Source organism: Pseudorca crassidens, chromosome 10 (assembly GCF_039906515.1).
Source record: "Pseudorca crassidens isolate mPseCra1 chromosome 10, mPseCra1.hap1, whole genome shotgun sequence".
Classification (NCBI taxonomy): Eukaryota; Metazoa; Chordata; class Mammalia; order Artiodactyla; family Delphinidae; genus Pseudorca; species Pseudorca crassidens.
In genome coordinates this window covers 52,403,878-52,419,270 of record NC_090305.1, presented here as the reverse complement: position 1 = coordinate 52,419,270, position 15,393 = coordinate 52,403,878, and the positions used below count along the sequence as shown (strand labels likewise).

The 15,393-nt window shown below is 39.2% G+C and overlaps 1 pseudogene; it reads right to left on the bottom strand.

The window, feature by feature from the left end:
• Nucleotides 1–1,678: 1,678 nt before the first annotated feature.
• Nucleotides 1,679–2,041, bottom strand: LOC137232911 (acireductone dioxygenase pseudogene; annotated as a pseudogene).
• Between the last annotated feature and the right edge of the window lie 13,352 nt (nucleotides 2,042–15,393).

Sequence of the window (15,393 nt, the reverse complement as noted above, 5' to 3'; positions counted from 1 at the left end):
TGGAAGCAATCTGAGCCTCCATCCTTGGGAGAAAGGAAACAAACACAATGGTGGATACAAACCTCCAAGTACTATATAGCAATGAGAAGCAATGGATAATAGGTATGCACGGTAACATGAATGAGTGTAATTAGAGAATTAATGAGTGCAAAAATAAGGAATAAAATGAGATCGATAACACAGTACTACTTACATAATTTAAAAATACAATAGCACAAAACTATCAATACACACTTTGAAAGAACACATACAAACAGAAAGATACGCGGTTGCCCCTCTGTATCCAGGGGTTCCACATCCAAGTATTCAACCAACAATCAAAAATATTCAGGAAAAAAAATTCAGAAATCTCCAAAAAGTAAAACTTGAATTTGCCATTCACTGGCAACTACTTACATAGCATTTACACCATATCAGCTATTATAGGAAATTTAGAGGTGATTTAAAGTATGCGAGAGGATGTGCCTAGGTTATATATAAATACTGTGCCATTTTATATAAGGGACTTGAGCATCCTCAGAATTTAGTATCTGAAGGGGGCTCCTGGAACCTGCAGATACCAAGGGACAACTACACATTTAAAGATTCAGAATCATTGCCAAAGGTAGAGAAGGGGAACAGAAGGAGACTAGGTTATGAGGATTAAAGAGAAAAAATTTTTCAAAAAATATGAAAAAAGGGGACTTACATGGACTCATGATAAATATGTGGCCCAAACAGAGGATAGTCATTAACTCAACTCTGAACCCAAGTTTTGAAAAAGGAAAAAAATGGGCCAAATCACATTCCAGCCATCTTAACCCCACCCACCCCCCCGCCCACACACACACAAAATTACAGTGGATACAATGAAGACACAGTAAAATCAGATGATCACTTGGTGTGATGCTTAATTTTAGGAGTTAACTTGAGTGGGCTAAGCGATGCCCATATAGCTGGTAAAACATTGTGGGTGTGTCTGTGTTTTTGGAAGAAATTAGCGTTTGATTTCATAGACTAAGGAAGATCACCCTCACCGATGCAGGTGGGCGTCATCCAATCCACTGAGGGCCTGGATAGAACAAAAAGGCAAAGGAAGGGCAAATTTGCTCTCTGCTTGAGCTGGGACACCATCTTTTCCTGTCCTTGGACATTGGGGCTCCTGGTTCTTGGGCCTTTGGACTCGGACTAGGAGTTCTACCATTGGCTCTCCCAGGTCCTCAGGCCTTTTGGTTTGGACTGGACGTACGCCACTTGGTTTCCTGGACTTCCAGCTTGTAGACAGCCAACTGTGGGACTTCGCATCCTCCATAATTGTGTGAGCCAATCCCTTGTAATGAATCTCCTTCTATATATCTATATATGGTCTATTGGTTCTATCTCTGGAAAACCCTGACTTGTATGCTTGGCTGACATGAAATTAATAATAGTAGATTGAGTAGAAGTTCAATATATAGAAAAGTTAACTTTAAGAAGGAAAGAAAACCACTGATTTCCTCTGGTGGCAAAAATATATACTCTCCACTCTTTTTTTTTTTGACATAAAGGTTTTTAATCCAGTTTAAACAAAAAAGTACTTAAAGCAAACTGCCCTTCAAATATGAGGTTAATTTAGGGTTTTTCTATGATTATAACGAATTAGGTATAATTGAATCTCAGAATTGTTAACGAAAAAAAAAACAATGTACAAGTTTTTCTGTTAAAATTTAAAGTCTTGATTGTAACTGTCCGCTTTATCCCTGACATCGAAGTACCCAGTGCCGTCCAGGATGTAGCGAATCTCGTCATCCAGGTGTAAATACTCCTCATAAAACATCTTAATCTTTTCTTCGTAATTTGGTAGTTTGTCTTTGCATATGGTTATTATGTCCATCCAGGAGTAGTTTCTCTCTTTTCGGATCTTTTCTAATTCTGGATCATTCTCGTATTTGTCAGCATCCAGCTTCCAGTAAAGGACCCCGAGCCCGCGCAGCTGCTCCAGGGCGACCGGGCTCCCGGGCTCCCCGCGGTGGGGCCGCTGCGGGTCGTCGCCCGACTTGTCCGCGTACCAGGCCTGCACCATGGCCGGGCCCAGGGGCACCGCTGCCTGACCCCGGACCTGCTCCGGCCGGTCTGCTCACCACTTTTAAAAGTCAACACCTTCTCACAATATGTGGTCCTTCTCCTTTAGAATCACCTGGAAACGCACTTTTTTTTTTTTTTTTTTTTCCTGCCTTGGGTCTTCGTTGCTGTGTGCAGTCTCTCTCTAGTTGCGGCGAGCGGGGGCTACTCTTCGTTGCTGTGTGTGGGCTTCTAATTGCGGTGGCTTCTCTTGTTGCGGAGCACCGGCTCTAGGCGCACGGGCCTCAGTAGTTGTGGCTGGCGGGCTCTCGAGTGCAGGCTCAGTAGTTGTGGTGCAGGGCTTAGTTGCTCCATTGCACGTGGGATCTTCCTGGGCCAGGGATCAAACCCGTGTCCCCTGCATTGGCAGGTGGATTCTTAACCACTGTGCCACCAGGGAAGCCCTGGGAATGCACTTTTAAAATATACTTTCTAAAAATAAACTTTTAGCTCTGGACTCTATGGTGGATTGGATTATTGTCTAGAACTATTCACTCACTCCACCCCACACCATCTCCATGAGAGGGACATTCTTCTTCACACTTTGATTTTGAGCTTGGCCATTTTTCTGCCAATGGATGCCAGCAAACATGACACAACCAAAAGATTAAAACTTGCTTACATGATTGGGCATGTTCTCTCACATCTCCACCTGTGTCATGAGCAGAGGTTCCCTTCTGTGGCTGCTGTCCCCTCAGCTTGGGCCCCAAGATGAATACACATAAAGCAGTCTGAGCCAAGTGGCAGTAAGAAGCCAAGCCCAGCTGCATCCTTTGCTTGAAACATCCCTATACAATCAAGGGCAGTGCAAATCAGCAAAACCCCACCAATCAGGACGCACGTGCTTTTTTTTTTTTTTTTTTTTTTGTGGTACGCGGGCCTCTCACTGTTGTGGCCTCTCCTATTGTGGAGCACAGGCTCTGGACATGCAGGCACAGTGGCCATGGCTCACGGGCCCAGCCGCTCCACGGCACGTGGGATCTTCCCAGACCGGGGCACGAACCCGTGTCCCCTGCATCGGCAGGTGGACTCTCAACCACTGCACCACCAGGGAAGCCCGCACATGCTGCTTTAAATCATTGAATTGATTTGTCACACAGCAGTAGCTAGCTGGTACAGTGAACTGACATTCATTGGCCTTTAATGAACGTATTTCCTCTGAAATTAATTCAACTTTCTCACACTTCAGAGTATGAGTCCCCAAATTAGATGACTCCCAGCAAGAAAACCAAGAGCATGTACACACATTTAGGAACTGACTCTCAGAATTAACCAATTTCTGACTTAAATAACCTTAGAATCTTCCACAAGGAAAACGTCCATAAATGCATATCCCCATTCATTAAAACAAACACAACCCTCTATTATACAATTCTCTCATGGCCTCATCAGGTAGGTTTCCTTTTTGCACATTTAATGTTTTATAATTATTGGTTAATTAGTCATACCATTTCTTTTTCTCCTTTCTGTAATTCAAAAGCCTAACACAGCCCACATCTTAGGAATGACTCACCAGCATTGCTCCTAGGCTCCTTGAGGCAAATCCCAAAACTGAGAGCACAGAGAACTTCCCTGTGTCCTGCTCCCAAATCTTACAGATATCACAGTGTCATCTGACATACACCAACATACATATGCTGCCAACCAGTAGATTAAATCATATATATTAGAGAAGAGAAGGGGTTGGGAGATACAGTCCAGATTCAAGTCATAGTTCCTCCACTTAGGAGTTGCATGACCTTGAACAAATCACTGCCCTGCTCTAAATCTGTTTTATCACCTACACATTGCAAATGTTAAAGGATTCAATGAGATTTCACTGTGGACACCTCTTGTTTTGTCTGCTCCAAACCCTATTTCTTCTGAGAACAGCACTCATTCTCTGTACGGTAACTATCTGATTCTCATGGGAGTGCTGGGTTTTCTTGCTCTTCTCATCTTCCTTCTCACCCTAACCATATCAAAGCCCCTCCCTTGGATCTATTAGGTGTTTTTTTTTTTTTAAATTAGGAATTAGACATAAGTCAGCAGTGTAGCAGTGTGGCCTAAAAGGAGAGAAAATGAAATTGGAACTCAAAGAAAAGCTAAAATGAGAGGCAGAGTGAAAGGCCTGTTGGCTTTCAAGTTCCCAGTTTTAGATATTTCTGAGCTCAGTTACATCCTTTCCCTGCCTACAGCTTGATTTTAACCCAACTATATCCCTCCCTTTGCACTTAAGCCATATAAAATTGACTTTCATTCATTGGAATCAAAATAACACAGGTCTCAAACAAGACTTCTTCAGATTTTCTGGATTTTCCACTCCTTAATGTTTTAAAAGATGAACCTAAGACTTGGAGAGCCCTAGATGGTTCTTAGCATACAGAAGCCACTTTGAAAAAAAACCCCACAAATATACCTTTATCTGGAAAAACTGCTGTAAAAAATGGGTCTTTGGTCTCTGACTTTGGAATCAGCAGAGTATGAAAACGTTTCTAAGTGTAAAGGGTAAGCATTTTCTGGTTTACCTAGCAGCTATAGTCAATCACTGAAATGCATTATTTTTTCTAGTGCTCTTAAGTTGCTTCCTATAATTGGTAAGGTAGGCTGTAGTTAACCCATCTAGACATAAGAAAGAGAAAAATGTCTCTTAAACAAAGTTCATAGTTTTCGGAGGCGGGGGGGGGGGGGCGGTGGGTACCAGCATGATCAGGGTGAGAGCTCATGCATCTTGCTATGGAAGCTGCCTGTAGAGGAGGCCCCCAGAACTGTTGCCTCAGTGCCCTGGCACTGTCTACAGAATTTAGGTAATAGCTCTAAAAATGTTGGGGAGTGATGCTTTGAAATCTGGGTGCAGTTACATTCTTTTCCAAGTCCTTAACCATTCTTTTCTTTACCAAAGGGCAGATTTTATACGTCTTCCTGAGTCACTAGAATATTTCTAGGGCAGACTAACTATGGTTCTGGAAATTGGCTTTTCTAGATACAAATTAGCTAATAAAGAAACTTATCGTCTCCTTAGTCACAACTCACATGACATCCTGGAGATCCATCCTGAAAGTTCAGATGTATCAATGTTTCTTTATGTTGGTTGTAGACAGTACCTGTTTCCAGTCCCACCAGTGAAATAGCTAAAAATCTGCTACAGTAATGACTTGAAGGTTTTATCATGCTATTCATCGTGTGTACGGTTCACTGCCAACAATGATTATGCCTCACAATTCTTTCCCCAGAATTTCAAAACTCAGTAAAAACACTCATCATCTAGCACTTAATAAGTAGACAGCACCTAATTAGTTTTAGAATCTGGAGTGCTTTGGAAGAAAGGCAACTTATTAGTAGAAATTTCTAAACATCTAGTAAGACTTACTTTACTTTTGTGAGTGCTGTAAATCTTTTAGCAGTTTAGTATGTAAAGCCAAGAGATTTGGGGTTGCTTACCACAAGACAGTGAGTTAGTAAAACCTGGAGTGAATTCAAGACCTCTAATTTCAGCGCATTGCTTTCACTGCAGAACTGCATAGAATCCCTTTTAATGGTGGACAGAGTAACACACAGGACACCCTAGCATTGTGATGAGGTCTGGAGCTTGACATACTCCTTTTAATCTTGTGTGCCTGTTGCCCTTCTTCTATCATCACAGTGGAAATATTGACAGTCCAAGGCAGAGATGTGTTCAATCCAAAATGAAACACATGCAGAAAAATCAGGACTGAATTAGAAATTATGTTAATAAACATCACTGGCAGAGTACCTTAGCTTAATTAGCAAGTCAAACTCCTACAACATTAAAGTGGGTGCAAATCTGGAAAAGCTTTCAGCATTTCCATACAAGTCTGCAAGATTTGGTGTCACAGAAGGCTGAAATGTTCTGAAGGTATTTCCCAGTTATAATGACAGAATAACATATTCAAAGCTCATTTTTCTAGTCAAGTATTTAATTGCTGTTTCATGTACTTTTAGGCATAAAGTTCCCTTGAGTCAAAATGAAATTGTCCATTAGCCAGGAGACTCAGTCCCAAAATACCATTCAAACGCAGCACCTCTAATCTCTAAGAGAAGTTTAGAGAGAAGGAAAAAAATCAAGCCCTTTCCTTTCTGTTCTGTCCTTTATGTCTAGATGGGTTAACATTATTTTTATGATCCTGTTTCTGGAAAATCATTCAGTGGGGACCCTACAACTTATGAATCATCCAGTTTCTACATACTCAGAAGTCAAAACAAATATGCTCTCCTACAATGTATTTGACTCCAGTTTTTTCATGTATTATGAAACATTTCAGATAAAGAGGAATAAATAGTATAAAGTAGTCACCATGCTAATTTCAGAAGAAAATGCTAATATGGTTATAGTCCTCTGTGTATTCCTACCCCATCACTTCCCCAACACTTTCTCCCAGGAATAATTAGTATATTGAAATTGACGTTTTATCATTTCCTGGCATCTGTTATATGAGATTCATCCATATAGATAAGCACTTTGATAATCTTACTGCAGTACTGCAGCCCACTGCATGAATACATGATAATTCATGTATCCATTGTCCTCTTTTTTTTTTGCGGTACGCGGGCCTCTCACTGCTGTGGCCTCTCCCGTTGCGGAGCACAGGCTCCAGACGCGCAGGCTCAGTGGCCATGGTCACGGGCCCAGCCGCTCTGCAGCATGTGGGATCTTCCCAGACCGGGGCACGAACCCGTGTCCCCTGCATTGGCAGGCAGACTCTAAACCACTGCGCCACCAGGGAAGCCCCATTGTCCTCTTGATGTACATCAGAACTATTGCCCTCAGGAGCTTTTAAGAACAATGCTGCAAAATGCATAAGTGTACACATCCACTCCTGTATGTGAGTAAAAGTTACTTTAGGGTATGTGACTTGTAGTGAACTGCTGTGTTGTATGTCACGCATGTCTGCAACTTCATTAGATTATGACACACTTTCCCAAAAGGTACCACTTTAACTTTTTAATAAACTTAGAATCATCAAGCATTTTAATTTTGCCAGTACCCATGAAATGGAACCACTTTGCACATGTTTAATGGCCATTGTTTTCCTCACTTGTGAATAGCGTTTTTGCATCTTTTTTCCCCATTTTTTCTCATTTTTAAAAATTTTTGACTTTTAAGCATTATTTATATATTTTGGATACTAAAATATAGTCCAGATTGGAACATGAATGTGGAGAGCTTTCATGGGGAAAATGCCCCAAAATGTATTTAACTGAATGTCTAATGTGTTTTTATGTAGGGAAAAGCATATTGGATTCTTTTGACAATATGAATATATATTTGTGATAGATAGAGAAAACTAAGAAGACAATAAATAAAGGCAATTACTAAACTCCAGAAAAAATAAACTTGAACAGGAAAAGAAATATGAGGTTTAATTTTAAGTAATATTTGCAGAGTAATAATTATGTAAATACCATTATTGTTTAACCAAAAGAGTGGCATAATTTTATTATCAAGTAGAAGGTTTGTGTGGATGTAAAACTTAATCTTCATTTTCCATAGTACCAAAGTCAGTTGATAACATATATAATTTAGAAATCAAGGAATAGCAGTACAACAATGTCATTTAAAATTATGGAGAAAACCCCCTGAATAAATCACTAAACTATTTGAAAGCATTTTCTTCTGAGGGGTGGAGTTGGAAGTTGAGAGGACTGAAACAGGGAGCTGATGTTTTTCACTGTATATGTATGTGCAGGAAGAAAAATAATTTTCTCTTTACCCTTCTAGGCTCTTGACTGAGACCGCCCTATAATAATTCCTCTTATAAATGTAAATGTCTCTTACAAAAGGGCAACTTCTCCTTGGTTCTCAGAGCTTCTCCTGTGTCTTCTGTTGCATAAAAATAATTAGCCTAAAATAATTCTATGCCAAAGAGGTATATTTTGGGTCGATATATTCTGCTCCGCTTCCTGTAGTATTAGTAAGCAGCCTTTAAAATGCATATATGTACTGCTTTGATAAAGATAAAAATTAAGTTTAAGATACTATGGATAATAATTATAAACACACACATAAAAAATGACATAGGAAGCCTGTGAACCAAATGTTTAACAGTGTTTGTATTGAGGTAATGAAATTGTAATTGACATTTATTTTCTATTTAATACTTTACTGAGTTTTCCAAAATTTCTAAAAATATATATATATATTCATTTATGAGCAGAAAATTGGTGTCATTCATTTTTAAGATGAAAAAGAGATGATGATGGAGAACAAGATCATCCTTCAAAGGGTGTGGGCAACCAGCTGGAAAGGATGGGAGGAGACAAACAGAGAACAATTAGGAGACAGTCGTAATTGTGTGCACTGGGAGCCACGAGGGGCTGAGCCAGAGTGTCTAGTCCATGGATATGTGAAAGAGGTCAAGTGAACATAGCCTGGGGAGAGACTGGATATGGGATAAGGTCGGAGGATAAGTTCTGGGAGACTTAAAATTCCTGGTTTGGGTGAGATGGGGTCCCATTTACTGAGATGGGGAATTTGTTTTGTGGAACAAGCTGAGTTTCCTTTTGGAGGTACCAAGGAGTTACCGGTGTACCTTCATTACACCGTAATAACCAGGGCAATCTAACTGCTGTAACTGACAACCCCAATTCTCAGGGGTCTAAGACAACAGTGTTCTTCATTTCAGCAAAACATGGATTGAATGTTCCTGGCTGGTGGACCTCATGCCCTACCATCCTCCAACATTGTCAGGGAAGAGAAAGAGCTTAGAGGACCATGCAGGGCATCACAGGGACCAGAAATGGAAGCGATGTGTATCAAGTCACCCATATTCCATTGGCCATAAGCCTATCACATGGCCCCACATAAATGCAGAGAAAGCTGGCAACTATGTGGCTGGTAACATACAAAAAAAGAAAGCAACAGTTTGGGTGGCCACGTAGTACTATCTCCATGCCAGTCACCCAGGTGGGGAAGCTCAGGAGACAGAAATGAGAGGCTGGATCTTAGAAGTCTAAACCAGAGAAAAGACTAAAAAATTATCATTGTATAAATGGTAGTTGAATTCAGGATGAGGAGACTTAGGGGAAGTAGAGACCAAGAAAGAAGGAAGATGAATGAAAGCTGAGAGAGAGTGTAAGGGTAGACAGAGGAACAGAATAGAAGCAGAGAGGAAATGGCTAGAGATGGAGTTAAATCAGACAGGAGACCATGTGAGTAAAGAAGGAAGTCAGAAAGGGGAATCACTTAAGGGCGTTAAAGCTTCTGTTGACCTTGGCAAAGAGAAAGACATCAATAAATTTAACACAAGCAGTTTCAGTAAAGGTTTGAAGGCAGGAAACAATAATTGGGGGTTGTGGAGGAAATGGGAAATGAGAAGAATGAATAACAGTATCTCTTTGGATTCCTTAAGTGCTTTGAAGGGAAGGAGAGAAAGAGGCAGTGATTGGAGCAGGGGTCCTGGGTTATGGAGAACTCCATGTCTTTATTCAGAAACCATTTTATTTCCTATTTTTATTAGTCAGAAATACCTAACTGCCAAATAAGCTCTGGTTCATGTAACCACACTGGGTTGGTGTAATTCCAGTGAAAAAGAATATACTGCTTTACTCAGACTGAATGTCCCTAGCAAGAGTTTTAAATGATTGATTACAATTTGTCCATTCTCCTTATTATTTATATTAAACTGTGTTAAAGTGGGGCCCCCAGTTTGAAAGTCCACATTTTCCAGTAATTGCTCAAACCTGTGGCTGTAATGAATTCTCCTAATTAAATTCTGTAGGGGGACGATTTACGCTTTGCAGGGGACATAAAATAGTCTAGGATTAGAAAAAGGAAACCATGATATTATGGGGTAGGGGAAGGAAGCTACAAGAAAAGTTACGTTTGCTAACAAAATAATTCATGCTATGTGAAATTATTTATTTAAAAAATTTTATTTTTTAAATGGTTTAGTAATGCCTTGATTCCCATATGAAAATAGAAGCAATTACAATCACTATCCAGAGTCCTGGGAAGGTAGGCATGTCCTTTAGGCCTCAAATGCCCACTCAGCTGTCATGCTGTGCTATCTCCATCTGGTACAATTGTCAGATACAAAGTGATTGCGGAAACTGTATTAAAATCGGGAAGTGGCTTAAGCTGTTCAGAAACATCTGCTTTTTCCCCATTTAGGAGTCGTCATTCCAGAAGCCTGAAAGCCATCCCTTGGTCAGTCTAAGTTTCTGGAAATCTGGTGCCTTTGTTACTCTGAATTGTGCTCCCCAAGCAATGCCATGGCAGAAGTCCCTTGTCACAGGCTGGGAAACTCATTTAAAGCTTCTCAGCAGAGTAACCAGAGGAAACAGGGGTAGGGAAATCACATTTTCACATGAGAAATCATGATGGGCTGTGATCTCGGCCGGCCCATGAATTTCCAATGGTTCTCCATTTCCACATGCACTATTTCAGTCCTAATCAGCCGATAGAACGCAGCCATGGGGGTGATACTTCACAAGCGCTGTGCCTTATTGAACAGTCACAGGAGACTGCCAGTCAGCTTTCAGCTCATAAAATTTGCCCCTCAAAGTACAAAAGGAGTACGAGTAAATCTGTCTTTACAGGCCCAGCATTTGAAGCAACTAGAAGGCAGCTTGCAAGCAGGAGAGTGTCAGAGACTCAGGGCAAAGCTTGGGTTTTCAATAGATAGTAAATCAGAGCTGGAGCATCTTCTATGTGGAGCAAGGTGGGGATTGCAGTACTGGGCTGGAAGTGAATGGACGCACACAACTACAAGAACTAGAGAAACACCTGGAGGCCAGGGCCTTGCTTCCTTGTAGCTTTCTTGGAAATCAGAACCTAGGACAATTCCACAGGGTGCACAAATTCCAAATACTTGTCCCAGATGAATCCGAACAGGCAAAATGTAGGTGGACTTCGTCCTTAGGTTCCTGAAGCAAAAAGTTTTCCATCAGCCAATTTCTAAGTAAATAAACCTGTGGAAGTACATAAAAGATGAAGCCTCTGCTTTTTTTTTTTTTTTTTCATTCTGGAGGGTAAAAATGTCAGAAGGGTATAGAGTCAAATCATAAATCCTATCTTATTGAAAATTAATAGTGATTATTTGATCTTAAAAAAACCTTTCTTTGATAATAAAATATGAAACCTAAAAGGAACTACTTTATTTTTTCTCCAATTAAAAAAAATTTTTTTCTTGTAGTATAGTTGATTTACGATGTGTTAATTTCAGGTGTATAGTTATACACACACACACACACACACACATACACACACACACACACACACATATATATATATATATATATATATATATCCATTCTTTTTCAGATTCTTTTCCCATATAGGTTATCACAGAATACTGAGTAGAGCATCCTGTGCTACACAGTAGGCCCTTATTAATTATCTGTCTTGTATATAGTAGTGTGTATATGTTAATCCCAATCTCCTAATTGATCACTTCCTCCTGTATTTCCCCTTTGGTAACCATAAGTTTGATTTCGAGATCTGTGAGATGTTTACTGTTTTGTAAACAAATTGATCTTTATTATATTCCACATATAAGTGATATCATATGATATTTGTCTTTCTCCATCTGACTTACTTCACTTAGTATGATAATCTCTAGGTCCATCCATGTTGCTACAAATGGCATTATTTGGTACTTTTTATGGCTGAATAGTATTCTATTGTATATATGTACCACATCTTCTATATCCATTCATCTGTTGATGGACATTTAGGTTGCTCCCATGTCTTGGCAATTGTAAATAGTGCTGCAATCAACATTGGGGTGCATGTATTGTTAGAAATTATGGTTTTCTCTGAATATATGCCCAGGAGTGGAATTGCTGGATCATACGGTAGCTCTATTTTTTAAGGAGCCTCCATACTGTTCTCCATAATGGTTTATCAATTTACATTCCCACCAAAAGTGTGAGAGGGTTCCCTTTTCTCCACACCCTCTCCAGCATTTATTGTTTGTAAATTTTTAGATGATGGCCATTCTGACTGGTGTGAGGTGATACCTCATTGCAGTTTTGATTTGCATTTCTCTGATAATTAGTGATGTGGAGCATCTTTTCATGTGCTTTTTGGCCATCTGTATGTCTTCTTTGGAGAAATGTCTATTTAGATCTTCTGTCCTTTATTTGATTGGTTTGTTTGTGTTTTTGATATTGAGTTCAATGAGCTGTTAGTATATTTTGGAGATAAATCCCTGTCGGTTGCTTTATCTGCAAATATTTTCTCCCATTTGTTTTGTTTATGGTTTCCTTTGCTTTGCAAAAGCTTTTAAGTTTAATTAGGTCCCATTTGCTTAATTTTGTTTTTGTTTTCATTACTTTAGGAGGTGGATCAAAAAATATATTGCTGCAATTTATGTCAGACAGTGCTTCATCTAAGAGTTTTATAGTATCCGTCCTTACATATAGGTTTTTAATCCTTTTGAGTTAATTTTTGTGTATGATGTTACAGAGTGTTCTAATTTCATTCTTTTACATGTAGCTGTTCAGTATTCACAGCACCACTAATTGAAGGGACAGTCTTTTCTCCATTGTATATCCTTGCCTCCTTTGCCATAGATTAGTTGACCATAGGTGCATGGGTTTACCTCTGGACTTTCTATCCTGTTTGACTGAGCTATATTTCTGTTTTTGTGCCAGTACCATACTGTTTTGATTACTGTAGCTTTGTAGTATAGTCTGGTCAGGGAGTCTGATTCCTCCAGCTTCATTTTTTTTTTTCCTCAAGATTACTTGGGCTATTCTGAGTCTTTTGTGTTTCAATACAAATTGTTTTATTGAAAAATTTTGTGTTCTACTTCTAGATGCCTTTGGTAATTTGATAGGGATTGCACTGAATCTGTAGATTGCTTTGGGTAGTATAGTCATTTTGACAATATTGATTTTTCCAATCTTTCCATCTGTTTGTGTCATCTTTGATTTCTTATGAGCATCTTACTGTTTTCTGAGTACAGATCTTTTGCCTCCTTAGGTAGGTTTATTCCTAGGTGTTTTATTCTTTTTGATGAGATGGTAAATGGGATCATTTCCTTAATTACTCTTTCTGATCTTTTATTGTTAATGTATAAGTATGCAAGACATTTCTGTGTATTAATTTTGTGTCCTGAAACTTTACCAAATTCATTGATGAGCTCTAGTAGTTTTCTGGTATCATCTTTAGGATTTTCTATGTCTAGTATCATGTCATCTGCAAACAGTAACAATTTTACTTCTTTTCCAATTTGGATTCCATTTGTTTCCCTTTCTTCTCTGATTGCTGTGGCTAGGATTTCCAAAACTATGTTGAATAATAGTGGCGAGAGTGGACATCCTTGTCTTATTCCTGATCATAGAGGAAATGCTTTCAGTTTTTTACCATTGAGAATGATGTTTACTGTGGGTTCGTCATATATGACTTTATTATGTTGAGGTAGGTTCCCTCTATGCCCACTTTTTGGAGAGTTTTTGTCATAAACGGGTGTTGAATTTTGTCAAAAGCTATTTCTGAATCCATTGAGATGATCATAGAGTTTTTATTCTTCAACTTGTTAACATGGTGTATCATATTGATTGATTTGCATATATTGAAGAATCCTTGCGTCCCTGGGTAAATCCCAGTTGATCATCATGTATGATCCTTTAATGTGTTTTTGGATTCAGTTTGCTAGCATTTTTTTGAGGATTTTTGCATCTATATTCATCAGTGATACTGGTCTGTAATTTTCCTGTTTTTTGTGGTATCTTTGTCTAGTTTGGGTATCAGGGTGATGGTGGCCTTGTAGAATGAGCTTGGGGGTTTTTCTTCCTCTGCAATTTTTTGGCATAATTTCAGAAGGATTGGTGTTGACTCTTCTTAAATGTTTCATAGCATTTGCCTGTGAAGCCATTTGGTCCTGGACTTCTGTTTGATGGAAGTTTTAAAATCACAGTTTTAATTTCAGTACTTGTGATTGGTCTGCTCATATTTTCTATTTGTTTTTGGTTCAGTCTTGGGAGATTGTACCTTTCTAAGGATTTGTCCATTTCTTCTAGGTTGTCCATTTTATTGGTGTATAGTTGGTTGTAGTAGTCTCTTATGATCCTTTGTATTTCTGTGGTGTCCATTGTAACTTCTCCTTTTTCATTTCTAACGTTACTGATTTTGGTCCTCTCTCTTTTTTTCTTGATAAGTCTGGCTAAAGGTTTATCAATTTTGTTTATCTTTTCAAAGAACCAGCTTTTAGTTTCATTGATCTTTGCTATTGTTTTCTTCATCTCTATTTCATTTATTACTGTTCTAATCTTTATAATTCCTTTCCTTCTACTACCTTTTTGGTTTTTTTGTTCTCCTTTCTCTAGTTGATTTAAGTGTAAGGTTAATTTGTTTATTTGAGATTTTTTAGTCACCCATTGATTGTTTAGTAACATACTGTTTAGTCTCCAAGTGATTGGGTTTTTGCATTTTTTTTCCCCAGTAATTTATAATCTCATAGCATTGTGGTCAGAAAAGATGTTTGATATATAATTAAAATATAATTTTAATTTTCTTAAATTTACTGAGGTGGGCTTCCATGGTGGTGCTAGTGGTTAAGAATCTGCCTGCCAATGCAGGGGACACGGGTTCGAGCCCTGGTCTGGGAAGAACCCACATGCCACGGAGCACCTAAGCCCATGCACCACAACTGCTGAGCCTGCGCTCTAGAGCCCACGGGCCACAGCTTCTGAGCCTGTGTGCCACAACTACTGAAGCTGTGCACCTAGAGTCCACGCTCCACAACAAGAGAAGCCACCGCAACAAGAAGCCCACGTACCACAACAAAGAGTAGCCCCTGCTTGCTGCAACTAGAGAAAGCCTGCATGCAGCAACGAGGACCCCATGCAGCCAAAAATAATAAATAAATTAATTAAAATAAATACATTTAAAAAAAATTTACTGAGGCTTAATTTTTGGCACAATATGTGACCTATCCTGGAGAATGTTCCATGTGCACTTGAGAAGAATGTGTATTCTGCTGCTTTTGAATGGAATGCTCTAAAAATATCAATTAAGTCCATCTGGTCTAATGTATAATTTAAGGCCTGTGTTTCCTTACTGATTTTCTGTCTGGATGATCTGTGCATTGGTGTAAGTGGGGTGTTAAAGTCCCCCACTATTATTGTGCTACTGTTGATTTCCCCTTTTATAGCTGTTAGCATTTGCCTTATATATTGAGGTGCTCCTATGTTTGGTGCATATATTTTTTACAATTGTTATATCTCCTTCTTGGATTGATCCCTTGATCATCATGTAGTGTCATCCCTTGTCTCTTGCAACAGTCTTTATTTTAGAGTCTATTTTGGGGACTTCCCCGGTGGTCCAGTGGTAAAGAATCTGCCTTCCAATGTAGGGGATGTGGGTTC